This window comes from Triturus cristatus, chromosome 7, assembly GCF_964204655.1.
Source record: "Triturus cristatus chromosome 7, aTriCri1.1, whole genome shotgun sequence".
NCBI lineage: Eukaryota > Metazoa > Chordata > Amphibia > Caudata > Salamandridae > Triturus > Triturus cristatus.
The window spans coordinates 1,551,806,639-1,551,827,187 of NC_140590.1; the positions used below are offsets into that span (position 1 = coordinate 1,551,806,639).

The following is a 20,549-nucleotide window of genomic DNA, read 5'->3' on the forward strand; positions in this document are numbered from 1 at the left end:
AAGGCACTATAGCATGGCATGATTTTCGAAGCATAGTTTGCTAATTCAGTGCTTAGTTTGTGAAGGAGTCAGTGCCAGGATCCTTTTCAGGAGGCCCCTCATTGCCCCTGCCAGCACTGACAATGACAGCACCAACACAACAACAAACCACAACACTCCTTCAAGTGTGATAATTCAGACTATTCCAGTCCACCCAAAGCTATAAGAATGGCATGAGCACCAGGTATTATTAATTTTTTATGCACTATTAATTATTATTAAAGACTGTTGTTGTGCTTATCTCAAAATTAGACAGTGCCACCAAGTGGTGGACTGTGGCGCAGTGCCATTAGTGCTGGTGCTGAAAATGAATTGCTGATGCAGAGCACCATAAACCAATTTCTCAAATTAAGCACTGGGCTAATTATAGCAACACACAAAGTATGATCACCAAAGGCAATTGTTCTTATAAAAAACGGATGATGTGTGAGCTGGATAGTGCTATGTGACTCCCAGGCCTACCTCTCCCTAAAGGAAGCCTTGATTATATGTTTCCTTTGTTTTTATATAGTGCAACGGCTGCCCCTGTGACCAGATCATGGTGCTTTAAGACTGCTGGGTCAGTGGGAATTGTAAGAGGAGAGAGACGGAGGGTGAGTGTGGGCTAGAGTTGTAGAAGAAAATGGGGAGAGATCAAGAAGTGACAAAGTTGAGGAATGGAAGTAATAATGTGGCGAATGGAAGCAGAATGGACATCTTCTATGGACAGTGGCCCTGATACTGCCTCTGCTGCCCCTTGTCTTAGAAGCCAGGAAGGAAGTGCAGGAACAAAAAGAATGGGCAAAGCCAATAGGTCTTGCCTATGCAAGAGTTATTTGTTGTGCCAATATGTTTTAGCAATGTTGTACACTGGTGTGGTTGCTGTTCAGCATGGCTAAAAGTTAGTGGGGTAAACAAGAGTGGAGTGGAGTGTCATAAAGTCGTGTAGAGTGGAGTGGCATTAAAAGTGGTGCAGACTGGTGTAGAGTGGTGTAGAGTGGAGTGGAGTGGCATGGAGTGGCATAAAGTAGAGTGGTTTAGAGTATTGTAAAGTGTTGTGGAGGGAGTAGAGTGTCAGAGTGGAAAGGCGTAGAGTGGAATAGCATTGAGGGAAGCAGAGTGTCAGAGTGGAGCAGAGTGTTATGGAGTGGACTGGCATTGAGTGTCATGGAGTGGTGTAGAGCAGAATGGAGTGGCAAAGAGGGTGTTGGTTAGAGTGGAGTGACGTACACCAGAGTAGCTTGTCGTAGAGTGGAGTAGCGTACAGTGGAGTAGTGTAGGAGAGTGGAATGGCATAGAGAGCAATAGAGTGGAGTGGCATAGAGTGTCAGAATCGAGTGGCATAGAGTGGAGTGCAGTATAGTGAAGCAGTGGTGTGAAGTAGAGTTGAGTAGTGTGTCATACAATAGAGTGGAGTAAAGTGTCCTAAAGTGGCATAAAGGCAGTTGCGTATAGTGTCCTAAATTGGAGTAGTGTGGAGTAGAGTTTAATGGAATAGAGCACAATAGAGTGGAGTATCATGGAGAGTAGTGTCGTAGAGTGGAGTAGAGTGGACTAGAGTGAAGTGGCATAAAGTACAGTGGTGCAGAGTAGACTGGCATAAAGTGCAGTGACGTGTAGTAGAGTGGTGCAGAGTAGATTGCAGTGGCGTTGAGTGCAGTGGCGTAAAGTGCCGTGGCGCAGAGTAGAATATTTCAGAGTAGAGTGAAGTGCCATGGAGTGGAGTGGTGCAGGCAGGGGCGTAGCTTGGTCAGTAAGATTGGGGGGGTGGGCTTCAGATTTTCCCACCAATCACGCTGGAATATAATGGGCAGTGGAAAGGGAGAGGAATGAGGATTGCAAGGAGTACTAAGTGAGAGAACCATGATATTTTGTAAAATAGCCAATGTTTTTTAGGACTTTCAAAACGGGGGAGAAAGAGTGTATTGTGTATTTTTGTCTGTGTGAATGAAAAATTGCTGTTGAAATGAGGCAGACACCTTTTCATACCCAACTGAAAGCATTTACACCCAACTGTTTATCAGAACATACATTTATTGGGGGGAGGGTGTAACACCCCAAACACCCCCCTAAAGTTACACCCTTGGGTGTAGGGTAGAGTGCAGAGGTGTAGAGTGGTGTAGGTGAAGTGGATTAGAGTAGAGCGGTATAGAGTGCAGTGACATTGAGTGCAGTGGTGCAGAATAGATTGGAGTGGGGTTATGCTGAGTAGAGTGTAGTGGCATTGAGTGCAATGGAGAGGTGTATAGTTGAGTGGTGCAGAGTTGAGTACAATGGCATAGAGTGGCGTGATATAGAGTGCAGTAGTGCAGAGAAGAGCGGTGTTGAGATCAGTGGCGAAGTGTGCAGTCTTACATAGTAGAGTGGCATAGAGTGCGCTGTCATAGAGTGTATTGGCATAGAGTGGTGCAGAGTACAGTGGTGCAGTGGCAAAGAGTGCAGAGGTGCATAGTAGATTAGCGTAAAGCACACTGGCATAGATTAGAGTGGTGCAGAGTAGAGTAGAGTAGAAAGGCGTAGAGTGAAGTGCCATAGAGAGCTGTGTCAAAGAGTGCAGTGGTGCACAGTAGATTGGAGTGGCGTAGAGTGTATTAGTGTAGAATGCATTGACACGGAGTGCAATAGAGAGGCTCAGAGTTGAGTGGCTCTGAGTAGAGTGGCTCAGAGTAAAGTGGTGCAGAGTAGAGTGGCGCACAGTAGAGTGGCGTACAGTAGAGTGGTCCAGAGTAGAGTGGCGCAGAGTTCAGTAGCAGAGAGTGCAGTGTTGCAGAGTAGAGTGCCATTGAGTGCAGTGGTGTAGTGTAGAGTGAATGAATGAATGAATTTGAATTAATTGAATGAATGAATTTGAATTTATATAGCGCATGGCTACACTGAGGCCTCCCAGCGCTGTGGACTGACGTAAATGGATATTGAACAGAGAACTTATAGAGAGTCCTTAAAGAGGCAAGTTTTTAAAAGTTTCCTGAACGCCATTAAGTTTGGCTCCTTCCGGAGATTTAGAGGAAGGGTATTCCAGAGATTAGAGGCACTTAAAGAAAAAGAGCGTCCTCCCCATCTTGATCTTCGTATTTTGGTAGAGACGGCAAGAAAAGAGGAACTAGAGCGGAGATTCCGTGAGGGATGGTAGGGGGTGATGAAGGAATGGGTAATGACCGGGCCCTTTCCTCCAAAAGGCCTTGTGGGCCAAGCACTTGGCCTTGAATTGTATTCTTGCCCTCACGGTGAGCCAATGAAGACTCTTTAAAACAGGTTCAACAGATTGCCTGCAAGGGATCTAGAGGTGCAAGCGGGCCGCACAATTCTGGATCACCTGAAGCTTATGTATAATAAAATGGGGTGATCCCAGGTATAGAGTGGCGTAGAGTTCATTAGTGTAGAGTGCAGTGTCCTAGTGTAGTGAAGAGTAAAATGACAGAGAGTGCAATGGTGTACAGTAGAGTGTTGCAGAATAGAGTATAGTGGCCTACAGTGCAATGGTGCAGAGTCGATTGGCGTAAAGAGTATTGGTGTAGAGTAGATTGGCATAGATTGCAGTGGCACATAGCGTATTGGTTTTGAATAAAGTGGCATAAAGTGCAGTGATGAAGAGTGCAGTGGCATAGAGTGCAGCAGTGTAGAATAGAGTGACATAGAGTGCAGTGGGGTAGAGTGGAGTAGTGTAGGGTAGATTTCAGTGGCGTAGAGTGGAATGGCGCAGAGTGGAATAGAGTGGCATGAAGGGCAGTGGTGAAGAGTAGATTGTTTCAGAGTAGAGTGAAGTGGCATAGAGTGCAGTGGCATAGAGGAGAGTGTCGTAGAGTGCAGTGTTGTAGAGTAGATTACAGTGGCTTAGAGTGGATTGATTTAGAGTTCAGTGGCAAAGAGTTCAGTGGTGCAAGGTAGAGTAGTGTGGGGTAGAGTGCATTAAAATAGAGTAGAGTGGGGTAGAGTAAGCGACATCAAGTGAAGTAATGTAGAGTGGACTGGTGCAGAGTAGAGTGCTGTCATGCAGTGTAAAGTGGTGTGGAGTGGCATAGTGTGGAGTGGTGCGGAGTAGAGTGCAGTGGCATGGAGTGGGGTAAAGTGGAGCGCACTGCCAGTACAGACAATGCATCTTCAATTGAAATGACCATTACATTTACACAGATACACAGTTTTACTGATAAAAGTATACCGCACATAAACGATAATGTGTGGAAATGTCATCACCTAGTGTATTTTGATTTGTTTTGATCGTACACAAATATTTGTTTCCACCACACTTCAGACTTACCAAAAAACGTGCTTCATTTGTGCTTTCCATATTTTAAAAATATCTGCACAGTTCATTTACAGATATATTCATTTTGTTTTGTGCTAGGAAAAAAGATAATGTTGTACAGCACATCCAGAATACCCAGCATGATTGTCACATAAATCCTCTCACTTTGAAGTCAGAACAGGAAAAGTAAACACCAAGCTCCAGAGCCTGGCATTTGACCTCTGTCTTTGAATGCACAGCAAATGTGACAAGATAAGAACAAGATTTAAAGACCTGTTTACAGAAATCCAGTACTGGTGGAAGAATACAGTAAATAGGGTTTGGACAAGGTAAGGGACAAACTCAATCTGGACAGCCTAAAACAAATAAAGCCAGCAAATAAAAAGCAAGCAAATGTGAATTACAAACCATAAAGTCAATGGTAAGCAATGGGTGGAATACATTCCCAGGGAAGCTTTCTGAATGTCCCCAAGATGTCATAAGCAAGCCAGACAGCTGCGTTGTCTGGAAGACTTGGACCTAAGAAGTTAACTGCTCAACGAGCCTTGTTTCCTGTCTGTATTTCCCACTCCAGCATTCTCCAAGCACACAATTAGCAAGGGCTTTATTAGTGGCCATAGATGGGGCATGTGCTTGACTCTATGATGTCATCGGTGGCAAACGGTGTCACTTCCGTTATCCCTGGCAGTTTTGTGAATTGATGTTCATGTGAAGAAGTAACAAAGGTTGAGAAGGAGGATTCGAATGAACGGTGAGGTGGCGGCTGAAAGCAGTGAGGAATGAAGGCAATGATGGGGGTACCGGGACAAAGGACACATGAAGTGGGGGCTAGAAGATATGGTGGGGAGAACAGGGAAAGTTGCAACGTAGGGATGAGAAAATAAGTAATTTGCTCCAGGTTGAGGCTATCTGATTCACTGGGAGTGTAAGCAACAAGCTGTTTGAAGCAGGGCCGGTTTTAGGGCAGTACGACAGGTGCTGCCACACTGGGCGCTGACCTGTGAAGAGGGCGTTGACTTCAGGGGGGCACTATGTTTAGCAATAACTTATGATTTGAGAGATGAGGGGCACTTTTGTCCAGTGGTAGTGAGAGAATCCGAGGAGGCGGTAAGGGGGGGGAGGCAAAACATTTTGTCGCACTTGGAGCCACCAGCGCTGAAGCCTGCCCTGGTTTTAAGTATGCTCTACTGGAAACATACACATTAATGAAATCTTTGTAACGTGTCCTCCTGAAATGAAAAGTGCTTATGAATTTATGAATGAATTAAACATATGCTCACTCCACAGATAAGATATCCCTTTTATAAATTCTATGTGGGCCCCTCCTCCTTGGTCAACACCAATACTTAGAACTATGAATAGGACTTTTTGAACTATGTCAATCAACAAATAAATGTTTTTTTGAAGAACAAAATGAGTTATTGGCACATGGAAAAGCTGAAAAAATAGCAAATAAATACAACTAAAACTTTAAATGTACATAAACTGAGAACCGATTGTATATTGTTCTTTGGCTCCCATCTCTGTAATGAATTTCTGAAACCATGCATGTGAGTGTGCATTAATTGTAGCAGGGCGTTCTCTAAATGTTCTCTGAACTCTGGGATTTGTTATTGGAAACGTAGATATTCAATTAAATAAATGTGTGCAAGGTGTTGCAACAGCGGGTGTCTTTGGCCCTGTCTCTGATAAATTGGACCTCTGCACAAAAGACTTTATAGGCCGTTTTGGTGAATCCTATTCATACAGGCAACACCCGATGGAACCATCAGAACTTTAGAAAAGTTAATAAAAAGGACCTTTCAAGATGCAAGCTACAAATGAGGCAGGGTTAGAAAATAGGACGGGGTGGTGTGTAGAAGGTGCAAAGGAGGGATCGCGAAGTGATCCTGTATCTAAGTCATGGTATATTAACCCTCTTCCTTCCTCTCCATCTCCCTCCCACCCCCCTGCTGGCACACACAAACACCTCCCATTGGCACCACTAATAATAACTTTCCACTAGTGTAATCGAGCTACTCTGCGAATGAATCGGAAAGTTTGGGGGAGAAGCCGAAAAGTTTGTGCTCGGATGTCCGTCACTTCGTTCATGCGTGAATGACCTGCAAACACAAAATGGACTCCCTGCTTCCTTATTAAATTCACCAGCTTCAGGGACAGCGCCAAGTTTCTTTCCATGCAGGGCACTATCCCGGCATGGCTCTGGTTACCTGTATACTGCCTTACCTATACTGTCAAAAGTCCCTTTCAAAGCACTGTGGGTCTGTTTTAGCAGCCACAGTAGAGGAGTGAGGATGTTTATGTGTTTTATGTCCCATTGGGGTTGGTTTGTGCAATGAGGGTACTGGAGTGCATTCAGGATAAAAATGCAGAACATGGGTGTAAGGTCTAGGGCCCTAGGCCCTCATGCAGCCATACACAGGAAATGGGCATGTCGTTGGGGTAACTGGAACTAGCCCGGGCACGTGCACCCAGCCCCTTTTATTGGCAGGGTCACCTGACCCGTGACACCTGTGATGGATGGGTGTGCGATGAGTGTAAAGGCCAGCCCTCTGGGAGTGGCCGGTTACAAGGGCATATGCTGGGACACTAAAAAATGTCCAGCAGATCAATACAATATGGTCTACAGTGGAGCCTTAAATTGTCAGAACTGTTCAGTTTAGTTTAACATTAAGATATGGTTTAAGCCTGCATGTTTTGGATGACATTGTTTGGACTATATGAAAGAATCTGGAACATAAGGTCGAATCCTGACCCATTCTTGGTGCGTATAAATATATATATTAATAAAATATGTTGAGGGTAGCTGGCGCCACATGAGTGAGACACTGAGACGTGGAACACGACAGAAAAAGTAGGAGGTAATGTTTAGAACATTTAGTCCTACATGCAGCATTTGAGGTTAAGGATGGCTATAGGATTGGGGTGTCCACTGTATGTCAAGGAGGGAGGGCTGTATCTATGCACAAAAACAATCTTGCCAACAAAGCAGACATTGTTGGGGTGCCTGCCTTGGCACTAGCGACCAAATTGTGCACCGACGCTGGCTGGGAAAGGAGAGGGTTGCACATTATCTCTCAAATAAGGTACATTCCCGCCCTTTCAAACTGGCGAAGGGCAGCGCAGCAAAAAGACGTGCTGCATTGCCCTGCTCTACTTTTTTTTAAATGAGGCGCAAAGATTCTAAAAAAGAACACAGGGGCATATCCGCAACAACTGGCGATAATTATCGCTGGCTAGCGTGGATTTTTATCGCTGAGATAGCGTGCTATTAGCAACGTTTATCTCAAAAGCGATAAAAATCCTAGCGCTAACTGCCAAACGTGAGATTATCACTGGAAACCCAGCGATAATCCCACGAAGTTTGGCAATAGCTTGCTGATAGGGCCTCACATACTTAGCCATGATATCCACCTTTTTTTTTTTTTTGCATCTTTGATATAGCGCAAACACGACCTGAAGGTATTGGAGCGCTGTACATGAGCACCGTATTTACATTACATATTCAGGCACGGGGAGATTAGGTGATTTGCCCAGAATCACAGGATGTGGACGCGACCTCGAGGCTCGAACCCTGGTTTCCTGCACAAAAGTCAGCAGTTTAAGCCGACGGACCACATCCTCTCCCCATCCTTCCATAGGATATCATGGCTGAGTCAGTTTCAAAGCAGGCGTAAGGAAAGTAGCGATAACAGAGGTTATCGCTACTTTTCTTGTCGCTATGCTGCTTTGTGTGAGGCTTGATAATAGGAGAAATGTCGCTTAGTGACATTTCTCCCGTTATCCTGGGGAGGAACGCCCACTTTGCATCTCATTAGGGATGCAAAGATGGGCGTTAAGCGAAATGGAGATAAGGCAAGGTTTCACGCGCTAGCGTGACCTTGCAGATAAGGCGATAAAATTATCGCCGCTTTTCGGCCGAAAACGGCCGCAAAAGCGGTGATAATGTTTTATCGCCGCCTTGTAGATATGCCCCACAGTGGGCCCACAAAGGCACACGTGCACAGGGGACTCTGGTGAAAGGAAAGATAATCTCCCCTGCGCCGTCTTTGAAAGCTGTTTTTGTTGTTTCTGCCTCAATCAGGCAGACAAAGCACGTAAGGTTGAGACTTATTTCATGGTTGATTAATTAAAAGGCTGCGACTAATTTCACCTTTGCCCAAAATTAAAATGCCTGTTAACTGGCTTTCAAGACTTTTCGAATTAAATGATATTTTCTTTGTCTCTGTGACCTTGTCTGCAAGTGAGTGTCTCACTATCAATATCTTTTTTTCTGGCGTTTATGCAGTGCCAGTTAGAAGTGGTACTTCTCTTACAGAACTCCTAATGGCGTGTTTTCCTGAGGAGCAAACTTAAAACAAAAATATATGTGCTGATTGTGATCCTCGCCAACTTTTAATTTGAAAAGGTCGGTAGCAATGACAGAGAAAACAAAATGAAAAGTTGAAGCTCCTGTGAGGACTACTGTTTCACGGAAGGGGAAAATGGTCACAAAAATCTACCAAACAAATGGTCTGATGGCACCGCTTTATGGTTCACTTAATGAGCACAGCGTGCACTGAAACAATGCTCATTAGGCGACCATGCTCCCTGTTAATCGGCTAATTTGCATGGCTTTTCCCCCGGTGGAAAATGTGTAATTACAGACCCAGGTCCGGATTCCATAAAATCAAGCGGTCTTCAAAGAACGGGGCCATCACAAGGGGAGAAAAGCCTTAAATTTGATCCAAAGTCCCGCACTTTTTAGGGCCTTGCCCTTGCGTTCCTCTTATATCGTGTATTTAATTAGTAAATAAGAACAAGTATTAGCAGAGCCCATATGGTACGCCTTAATCCTATGAATAAAGGCCTATTGGCTTTGACAATGCTTTTTGTGGATGCTGTGCAGCATTTGCAAATGGATAAACAAATGCTTTTTACCATTGCTGTGCAGCATCGGCAAAAAAAGAAAAAAGAGCTTGATGAGATGTACCCAAGAATGTGCGTCATGCTCCTAAAACTGCCCAGTGTGATGCCATATATGCTAAATTGCGTCACCACGCATGCCATCTACAGTAAATGACGCAAACGTATTTTTTTAATATACTCTTTCAAGATGGAGGACGGCAATCTTGGATCAGTGAATAAAAATATTTTGGTAATTGTGCTCAAAAGTGTTTTTTTTTTTTTAAAGGAGCGACCCAGCATTGAAATTGCAGCTGCTGCGCACTCCCAAAAATTATGGGGCATATCAGCAACGAGGCGATAGAAAATTATCGCCGCTTTTGCGGCCGTTTTCGTCCGAAAAGCGGCGATAATTTTATCGCCTAATTAGCAAGGTCTCGCTAACGCCTGAAACCTTGCTTTAGCGCACGAAATCATAACGCCCAGCTTTGCATCTCTAATGAGATGCAAAGTGGGCGTTCCTGACCTAACATGACAGGAGAAATGTCGCTAAGCGACATTTCTCCTATCATCAAGCCCCACGCTATGAAGCATAGTGACAAGAAAAGTAGCGATAACCCCTGTTATCGCTACTTTCCTTACGCCAGCTTCAGGACTGACTTAGCCATGATATCCTATGGAGGGTGGATATCATGGCTAAGTTTGTGAGGCGCTATCAACAAGCTAACGCCACATTTCGTGAGATTATCGCTGGGTTTCCAGCGATAATCTCACGTTAGGCAGTTAGCGCTAGGATTTTTATCACTTTTGAGATAAGCGTTGCTAATAGCATGCTATCTCAGCGATAAAAATCCACGCTAGCCTGCGATAATTATCCTAGCGCTAAGTGCGCTTAGCGATAATTATCACTGGTTGTTGCTGATATGCCCCTCTATAGTATAACAAAGGATGCACAAGGAGGTTCGGGGAGGAATGGTGATGGAGAGGTGTGGGGCGAATTAAACGCTGCAGATCGGTGAGTATAACAGGAGGGGCAGAAACAATGGAGGAGGTGAGGAGCTTATATATATACAAAAAATAGAACGAAAAAAAAGAGGGAAAGAGGGGAGAATAACGATGTTCAAAATGAGTAAGCATTTAATCCACAGATGATCAGGCTCCAGAAAGCACAACAGTGGATGACAGGGATTTCCCAGACATTTCAAGAGGAAGAGTGATTGTCAGCCAGACGAAGTCCCTGAATCAGAAGATGAACTCTACACTGGACTAAGAAGTCAATTTAATACAATAGTACTATAACAGAAATGTCTGCTAGTAAAAAAAAGGAAAACTAAAAGAAAACATTATTTTATGTTTATATTTGATATGTCTAACAATAGTAATACATGGAGCAGCACTGACAAGCTATTCAACCTTACAGTCAACCATAGACTTTGCAATGAGCATCGATCTCAAATGGACACTTCCATTTCCTGAAACAACAAGGGGGCATATCATCAAGGAGGCGATAAAAAATTATAGCCGCTTTTGCATCAGTTTTCGAACAAAAAGCAGCGATAATTTTATCGCCTAATCAGCACAGTCACGCTATCGCGTGAATCCTTGCATTGGCGCCTGTTTTCTGAACGCCCAGCTTTGCATCTCTAATGAGATGCAAAGTGGGCGTTCCTGCCCTGACATAACTGGAGAAATGTCGCTAAGCGACATTTCTCCAATTATCAATGGGCACGCTAACCTGCAGAGTGACAAGCAAAGTAGCGATAACCTCTGTTATCGCTACTTTCCCTACGCCTGCTTCAAGACTGACTTAGCCACGATATCCTATGGAAGGTGGATAGCATGGCTAAGTATGCCTTGCTCTATCATCAAGCTATCACCAAACTTTGTGAGATTATCGCTGGATTTCCAGCGATGATCTCACATTTGGCAGTTAGCGCTTGGAATTTTATCGTTTTTGAGATAAGTGTTGCTAATAGCATGCTATCTCAGCGATAAAATTCTACGTTACCCCGGCGATAATTATCCTAGCACTAAGTGCGCTTAGCGATAATTATCGCCGGTCCTTGATGATATGCCCCAAGATGCTTTCCATGTCTAACCTTTCATCCCATAGCTTGGCTGTCAGTAAAGATTCAGAGGACTGAACTGCTTATATTGTGGCTTCAATGGAAAAAGAGATACAGAGATAGATACCACACTCATTTGGAAACAAGTGACTTGGATTAATTAATTAACCCCTTCGACATGCATGACGGAACGGTTCCGTCATGCACGTCGGTTGGGCTGTGCTTATGACGGAACCGTTCCGTCATGGCCCCGCCCGTGCTCAGAACCTTCAGCGTGGCGCGGAAATCCGCGCCGCGCTGAAGGGGTTAATGCCAAACTTAACATAATAGAGGGGAGGGGCTTATGGCATCTTGGTATTTTCAATATTTGGGGGCTTCCTCTGGCAGCCTTCTACATATCGCAGGGAGTGTTACTTGATTGGCCTTTTGTTAACTTCACTCCAGCCTCTCTTGGTTCTACTGAGATCTTTACATTTATATTGACTACATTACTTTTCCTTCTCTTGTTGAACAGGTTTGTCTCTGTTGAAAGAAAATAAAAATCTGCATGTGCCCTCAACAGCATCCAGCAAATGGACACATCTCTAGGTACCCACATGGGAAAATACTCAAAGAGGCACACTTTACGAACAAGAAAGAGGTGATTTATTTGAAATAATTCTGGCAAGTGGCTCAAGTGCCAAAAAAGTGATTAATGTGGGGGACATGGACAAAGCTAAACTTGTTTTTTAATCTTCTGGTGATCTGATCATTTGGGATGCATGAAGCTAGTTGTTTGGGGGTGCTATTAGACTGCCCTTTAGTTAATGGTACTTACACTAGTGTATGTCTCTTACCTTGAGAGTTTGTGCAATTTGTTTGCCTCAACTCCCAAATACTGATCTTTCTTTTCTTTTCTCATTTGATAGATATCTTCTGCAAGAATCCTCCAAGGTGCTTCTGCTGTGTGGTTCAGCCCTTCTTCTAAGACGGAAAATCTCAAAATGCAGTTACAATATTTGTATCCACTAACATTTTTCTTATAAATATTTTTGAATTGTGCATGCCTGCCACCTCAATTTAACATTGTAGCCATGGTAACTAATTTAAAAACAGTTAGTGGATTGTTAAAGGCTGTTTGAAATAGGAGGATTTTTGTGTCATTTTTCTTCCATTAGAGATGCGCGATGCCCATGAGAGAGGTTCAATGGTGAATGTATCTCTCTCTCTCTCTCTCTTTCAACTTTTCACTAAGTCCACACATACCCATCCCTTAATTGATCCGGTAATTCTCTTCCTATCAATTGTGAGATTTATTGTGCTGCAATCTATTTCCACCATCAACAGATCTCACACTTGATGGGGCAAATGTGATATAAGCAACACAGACCTAGCACAGGAGGAAAGTAAAAAGAAAGTCTCCCACGCCATCCACTGTACTCTAGCCTATTAAACAAGAACAGCCAAGTCCTTAAAATGATACTCAAAGGTAGGCAAGGCTAGGTAATGTGTTTGTTTCTTTTTTCAGAAAATCTAGCTGTTGAAAAAAACCTCCTCACTAGTTCACGTGTATATCCACATTTAGCTTATAACATGTGAATTTGTAAAACTTTATATTTGGACTACCTTTGTGTTATTAAAACAAAGGGGGCTGTATTTAGTAAATAACTGTGTCTTAGATTCACTTCGAAATAAGAAATCTCTTTTCCCATGGTGTTTTTCACATTGAGCCTGTTCGACCAGCTTGTTAGACCAGAGCAACAGCTACCAAAAGGTATACTTTGTGAGGTAACCACGGTGCCAGCTCAGGTGAGTAGGAGGAGGAGGAAGAAGCAAGAGAGTGTTGGGTGTGGGGGAGGTGACATAATGTTGCATCGATTCTATAGGTACTACCACTCACTGGTGACTTCAGCGTGGAGGGCGGTACACAGTCATTAGTAATGGAAAGTGTCTCAAATCACAAAGAAGGAACATGGGAAAGTTTCTAACACCCAATGCAGAGGGTTGATGGGCAAAAGAAGGGCCTCGTTGTGGGTATCCTGACACAGGAGGTCATATAGAGACTGTTAGAGAGAGGATGATGACATTTCTTTGCTGCCCACGTTGGGACTATGTCAGTAGGTAAGTGGAACTTCTCTGGTTTACACTGTCGCTGTTGCCACTATGTAGTTATAGTTAGGTCAGAGTGTCTATAGGAAGAAACATTTTTGTATTGCTAATAATTTTGGTACTGTTTGACAAATCTTCACAAAACCTTTCCCAAAAAGTTAATCCACTTCAGCACCTTTCTGAAAATTTTTGTGATGATCTGTCAAGCAGGGGCCAAGAAAAAGCAGGGTCCCAAAACATTGATTTCTATGATAATTTCCACGAAGGGCCATGCCCAGCGTCCAACTTCACAGCATGCATGGCCTTAGGTCGTGCGCAGCAGGCAGTTGGCCTTCTGATGGGGGTTGGGTATGGTGATATGATCTTACTTTCCATTAGAAAAACCATACCAATTCACTGAAAAAACAAAAGTTAAAGTCACGTTATAGTTGGGTATGATAATATCTTACTTTACATTAAAAGAAATCTCAGAAATTCACTGAAAAGACAAAGGTAAAAGTGAAGTTAATTTCAGGAGAAAATTTCAGTTAAAAGTAACATTTTAATTAAGATAATAAAACTGCTCTGCTTATGACCTCACAGATTGCATTACTCAAGACATGTTAAATGGTATCATTAATGCTATCACTGATAACATCTCAAACTATTTTATTGATAACATTACTGGGCATTGTGGCGGCACAAGTTCTAGTTAGATCAGTAAACTATAACTGGTGAATTTCAGTATTTTATTTCCCATCATTCACAATGCTGAATTCATTTGCAAAATATTTAGCTTCCCTAAACATATTGAAAAGTTAAATACAGCATTTCGTCTTCCTTTCAGTGCTATTAAAACTAAACCCTTTCCTATTGTCAATGCAGCTCTACAGCCATTATTCAGCACACCTTAAAGTCTCACCTTTGCTGGTCCATCCTAGCTGTAACTAATCCTCCTCAGTGTGTGCAAAAAAATGCAAATGCAGAACCCTATCAGCAATAAGCTGCACAGTCCCACATTGCACTTATTTTATTTCTGTATCCATGTCTTTTTAAATCTGCTCTATAGTGGCAATGTATTACAATCAATTAATATATCATTGGATATGAAAATACATATGAGTATCTTTCTCTCTCTCTCTCTCTCTCTCTCTCTCTCTCTCTCTATATATATATATATATATATATATATATATATATATATTCCCACACATGTAAACACATGTATATACACAGACACATATATATATAAACACACACATGCATATATATATTTCCATATATATTGTACACATATATATGCATACATATACATGAATATTATGTAAAACCTTCAAACTCACATACATTTCAATACAATTTAAGGGCATCTGCAAAGTAATAAAAATAACACTGAAAAACATTAAACATCACTTATTTGCGGCCACCACCTCAATAATGGGAAAATGGTCAAGTAAGTTCTTCTCGGAGTCATTAATGTCTGCCCAGAGGTGTATCACCTGCTCATTGGCCCTGAAAATGCAGTTTGGTGATGTATGCATCATTGCTCCCTTCCTCAGCGGAGTGTGTGCTCCTCTGGTGTATAGCCTTTCCCAGGTCCGCCAACTAACATGAGGGGCAGGTGTTGCAGCACATAGATTTTGAGTGTTACCACCTCCTCTCCATCAAAAATGTGGCGGGATGGCATACCAGTGCGACTAATGATGCAAAGAAGATGTGCATAAAAATAAAATCACATGGGCAGGGAGGCAGGACTGAAAGTAAAATTAAAGTAAAAATATTTGGGCAGATGGAGAGGAATGGGGTCAAATTGAAGTGGAATGGAATGAGAAACAGGCAGGCAGGAGCCACACACTAGTCAAAATGGCCGCTTTCATTCATTGCCTCACACACGTCGCACTATTTTTGTTGTAACATTTAAAATGTGGACCTTATTATATTGTCTTAGAGACCAGGGGGACACTCTGAACCATAGGTCGGTCCTGTTTCTACTCTCAAGAAGTTCACTTCCTCTGCGTATCCCTCACTCCCTGGGGTCCATTGAGCTGTCTCTTCCTAGACACTCTCTTCTCCTGAAGGGCCAGGCAGACTCCTTCCCTCTCTTAGTGGAATGGCAGACCTGTAGGCACTATATATATCCTCAGCTCCTCCAGCAGAAAGAATAGAGTTCAGGTTTTGTCACCTCGCCTTTGGGAGACTGGATGTTGGGCAGACACCAGCCCTGGTAATACAGAAGTCCTTTGACTACTCTGCAGTGCCGTACCTTTTTTTGGTCAGGAAGAACATGGAACTGGGACCAAGTGGTGTAGTTTGGGTCCTACATATACGCAATGTTCTATATGGGAGATGTAGATCAACTCATTCCTATCTCAGAGCTGGCCTGAGGTAGTTTTCCTTTCAAGTGTACTTCTCCTGCTGCTTTCCAGACACAGCCTTTGTTTAGAGTGCTGCTTCTCACAGCCGGTAGCACTGGGGCTGTCTCCAAACTGAAGCACCCACAACACAGACACAAAATGTGTGGGTTCTGCACTTAGCTGGCATCTGCTTCTCTGGTACAGTAATCAAGGAGAGAAAAAGGGCATGCCTGACCTAGAGACTTTCTCACTTAACACAGCAGAAACAGCAATCTCAGTCTCCAGCCCTATCATCAACCAAAAGGCAATGCTCAGCAAGAACTAATCAGCAACCACTTTCTTACAAAAGTCATCATGGGATTTGTAAAGGTAGCCCAGTCTCCTTAGTCCTCAAGTCAGTGTCTAGATCTTCACCGTTTAGCCTCAAGAATGCAATCAGTATCATCATGGGAAGATGTCCTTATCCTCCATATTGTTTTGTGCCAAGCCAGGCTTGTCCTAAATAGAGCCCCCTATCATCAGTACTCAGACTCACACACACTCAGAGTCTTGGTACTCCACACTTGATACACGCACACAACATATACACAGGATGCCAATGCAAGGCTTTGGCATTCACATATCAGCAAAGCATAACAGAAGAGGAGGCTGAGGGCCATACTCAGTAAAACAAATAAATAGATATGGTCACACTATCAGCCTCAAAAACACAATAGTGGGTCAAGTACCCGCGGCAGGCAAGGGCCCAAACGTATTGAGGAGACATCAAAATGATCTATCACAAAACAACCTGGTTTTGCATGGGGGTCACCTGTGTTTTTTTTGCCCCGGGCTCGGTGGCCTTCTTGGAAAACCTACTAAAACCACACATTTATGAAAACTAGGCACCTGGGGAAGTCCAGCGAGGTATGGCTTGCATGGGTCCCCCAACGTTTTCCTACCCAGAATGCCCTGCAAACCTCAAATTTAGCTAAAAAACGTCACTTTTTTCTCGAATTTCTGTGTGGGAAAGTTCTGGATTCTATGTGGAGCCACACATTTCCTACCACCCAGCGTTCCCCTAGGTCTTCTGATTGAAATGATACCTCACTCGCGTGGGTTGGTCAAGTACCCGCGACAGGCAAGGGCCCAAAACGTATTGAGGAGACATCAAAATGGCCTATCAGAAAACAACCTGGTTTTGCAAGGGGGGTCACCTGGGTTTTTGGCCCCAGGCTCGGTGGCCATCTTGGAAAACTACCAAACCCACACGTTTCTTGAGACTAGTCACCCGGGGGAGTCCAGCGAGGTATGGCTTGCTTGTGTCCCTCAACTTTTTCCTACCCAGAATGCCTTGCAAACCTCAAATTTAGCTGAAAAAAATATCTTTTTTCTCAAATTTCTGTGTGGGAAAGTTCTGGAATCTACGTGGATCCATAAATTTCCTTCCACCCAGAATTCCCTAAGGTCTCCCGATAAAAATGATACCTCACTTGCGTGGGTGGGTCATGTACCCGCGACAGGCAAGGGCCCATAACGTATTGAGGAGACATCAAAATTACCTATCACAAAACAACCTGGTTTTGCAAGGGGAGTCACCTGGGTTTTCGGCCCTGGGCTCAGTGGCTATCTTGGAAAACTACCAAACCTACACATTTCTGAAAACTAGACACCCGGCGGAGTCCAGCGAGGTATGGCTTGCAGGGATCCCCCAACGTTTTCCTACCCAGAATGCCCTGCAAACCTCAAATTTAGATAAAAAAACACATTTTACACATATTTTTGGGTGGAATCACCGTGCCGGAACAAATGTCCTACCCCACAGCGTTCACCTCAGTCTCCCGAGTAAAATGATACCTCACTTGTGTGGGTGGGACAAGGGCCTGTGACTGGAAAGAGCCCAAAACATAGGGAATAAGGGTATAGCACCGAGAATTCTAAGCGCCACATTTAAAAAAATATATGTTTTTATCCAATTCTGCATAGGACACCTACAAAAGTGAGGTATCATTTTACTCGGGACACTAAGGAAAACGCTGTGGGGTAGGACATTTGTGCCACCACGGTGATTCCACACATAAATATGTGGAAAATGTGGTTTTTATCAGCTAAATTTGAGGTTTGCAGGGGATTCTGGGTAGGGAAACGTTGGGGGATCAACGCAAGCCATATCTCATTGGACTCCCCAGGGTGTCTAGTTAGGTCTCGCCTGAGACAGCGCAAGCTGTTTTTTCGAGACATTTAGTAAGTGGCTTTTAAAAGTGCCACCAGAGGCTTTTGGTGGCCTAAAGCTTGAGTGCACTTGAGCATGCACGCCCGCAGCTGCCAACTGCCTTTCTGTCATGGCTCATTAAGCCTCCTCCACCCCCTTGCTGTCTGCTCTCACTAGCCCCTCCCTTCTCCCCCCTCCCTTCTCCCACTCCCTCCTCGTTAGCTTGTTATTCTTAACTTCACAACCCTGCCGTCATAGCGCTTTTCCCATAACTTTTATCTGTGTTGCATGGCTGAAAGTTATGATGAAATAGCGCTGAGGTGCATTCGAGCGGTATGAAAAAAACACTATAATGTGTTAGTTGGAATGAATGGAGCCACAACAAACACATTTTTGGCTGCACCAGGCTGGGCCAGAGCACAGAGCTCATTAGTGCACTAATACTAATAGAAGTACACTATACTGCTAGGTGAAATGATCCGCATTCACGGGTGACTGTTTGTGGAGGGGGTTGGTCTGAAAGGGAATAGATGATGATTTATGGATTGAGCTTAGAAAAGCAGAGCCCAGACGTCCATTAAATGAGGCCTGTGCTAATAATTCCAAACAGAAAGCAGAGGCCAGCGCAGGGACTTTACCACTCATCAGCTGACCCCCGGGTTCTCTGAGTAGCTCATATTGCAAAGCATGGCATGTGCTCATATATATACACACATTCTCTTCTGTCCACTGAGTGCATGTGTAGAGATCGTGTGCACCAGCAGGCAAAGCAAGGCAGGCACATTTCACTGTCACGATATGGAAAACCAATATACATGTACACGTGTTTCAAACCTTTGCTCTAATAACATAATAAACCGTGCCCGCCGTCCTAGCACTTTTCCCATAACTATTAGCCATGTTGCATGGCTGAAAATTATTTAAAAGCTCAGTGCTGCTTTGTAGTGCTTTGACAAAAGTTATTACACAGCCAGCACTGCCCGCATTATACCACTTTTGTTTTTTCTTTCAGTCATGCTACACGGCAGCCGTGCTGCTGTACAACATGGGTAAAAGACAATGACAAAGCCAATACCTTTTCATCAATCCACGGCCCATTTAGTCACTATTTCAACGTTCCATCCACCCACACATTTTTCTATCAATCACTTTCTCTTCTATTATCCTTTCACCTAATATCCATCTATTCACTCATTCATCCTTTCACCCTTCCCTCCTTCCTGTCCTCTATCGATCCTCCCAGTCATCCTTTCACTGTTCATCCATTCACCCATCCTTTCTTTCTTCCATTCTCAACTCATCCAGCCACCCAACTCCCTTCCATGCACTCTTCCATCTTTCCATCTTTCCACCCTTCCATTCATCCTATTTGTTCCAGCAGTCTTCCAGTCCTCTTTTCATTCATCCATCCTTTCACTTGTCCTTTCATCTTTCCAAACCTTCTTTCACCCTTCTTTGCTTTCTTCTTTTCCTCCAACCCCTTTCCTTCTGTCCCTATTTTAATTTTTCCTTCCACACTTCCTTCTTTGCACCCTTCTTTTGTTTCACACTTCCTTCCACTCTTCCCTTCACGTTTCTTTGTTTTATCCTTCCAGTCATACTTGTATCCTTCCACGTTCCTTCCTTTTTTCCCTTCCTCATTTCACCATTTATATTTAGCAATTTTTTTCTTTTCTTCCCTCTTTGATTTTTTACTTTATTATCTTTCTATGTACCTCTGTCTGTTTGATGCCTCTACTTTTCTGGTTTTCCACATTTTACTCCTTCAATCCTCTGTCTCCTTCACGCACTTGGCTCAGTTGTCAGCCGTAGACCTACACGCCTCAGCTCTTTCTGTTCTGCAAACCTGAAGACAGATGAAGCCCTCAAAGGAGTCAACATTTTAGTGCCTTATCAGCCAAGTGGCTCATGTCAACACCCACCACACCTCTAGCTGCTATAGTAGAGGGTTTAGGCATAGCCAATAGATCTTGCCTTTGGGACCTTAAGTGTTTAGTTGTTCAGCACAATATGTTTGGTGCAACAACATCAACTGTTGCATGGCTAAACACTTATAAGGTCCCAAAGGCGAGACCTATTAGGTGTGCCAATGCTTGTTTTTAGAAATGTGTGGGTTTTGTACGTTTCCCTAGATGGAGGCGAGCCCGGGGCCAAAACCCCAGCTGCCCCCTCAAAACCAGGTATTTTTGGTATAGGTAATTTTGAAGTCTCCACAGTACGGTTTGAGCTATTTCCTGGTGCAGCCACTATGCCTATCCACACAGGTGAGGCACCGTTTTTATCAGGAGACCTGGGGGAACGCTGGGTGGTAGGAAATTTGTGTTCCTACAACTTTCCCACGCAGAAATGTGAGAAAAAATAGATTTTTTCAACAACTTTTGAGGTTTGCAGGGGATTCTGGGTAGGGAAATGTTGGGGTACCCACGCAAGCCATACATTGCTGGACTCCCCTGGGTGTCTAGTTTTCAGAAATGTGTGGGTTTGGCGAGCCCGGGACCAAAAACTCATGGGACCCCCTTGCAAAACCAGGTTGTTTTGTGATAGGTAATTTTGAAGTTGCCTCAATAGGTACTTGACCGACCCACGTAAGTGAGGTACGATTTTCATCGCGAGACCTGGGGGAATGCTGTGTAGAAGGAAATTTGTGGATCCACGCTGATTCCACAACTTTCCCACACAGAAATGTGAGAAAAAAGTGATTTTGTCAGCTAAATTTGAGGTTTACA

The 20,549-nt window shown here is 43.7% G+C and overlaps 1 long non-coding RNA gene across 1 annotated transcript; it reads left to right on the top strand.

Annotated features, from left to right (window-relative positions):
• The first annotated feature begins 505 nt into the window (after nucleotides 1-505).
• LOC146812358 (uncharacterized) lies at nucleotides 506-12,870 on the top strand. Its single transcript, XR_014965935.1, has 4 exons — nucleotides 506-632; nucleotides 4,361-4,590; nucleotides 11,726-11,851; nucleotides 12,120-12,870. It is a non-coding gene; the product is annotated as an uncharacterized LOC146812358 (long non-coding RNA).
• The last annotated feature ends 7,679 nt before the right edge of the window (nucleotides 12,871-20,549 follow it).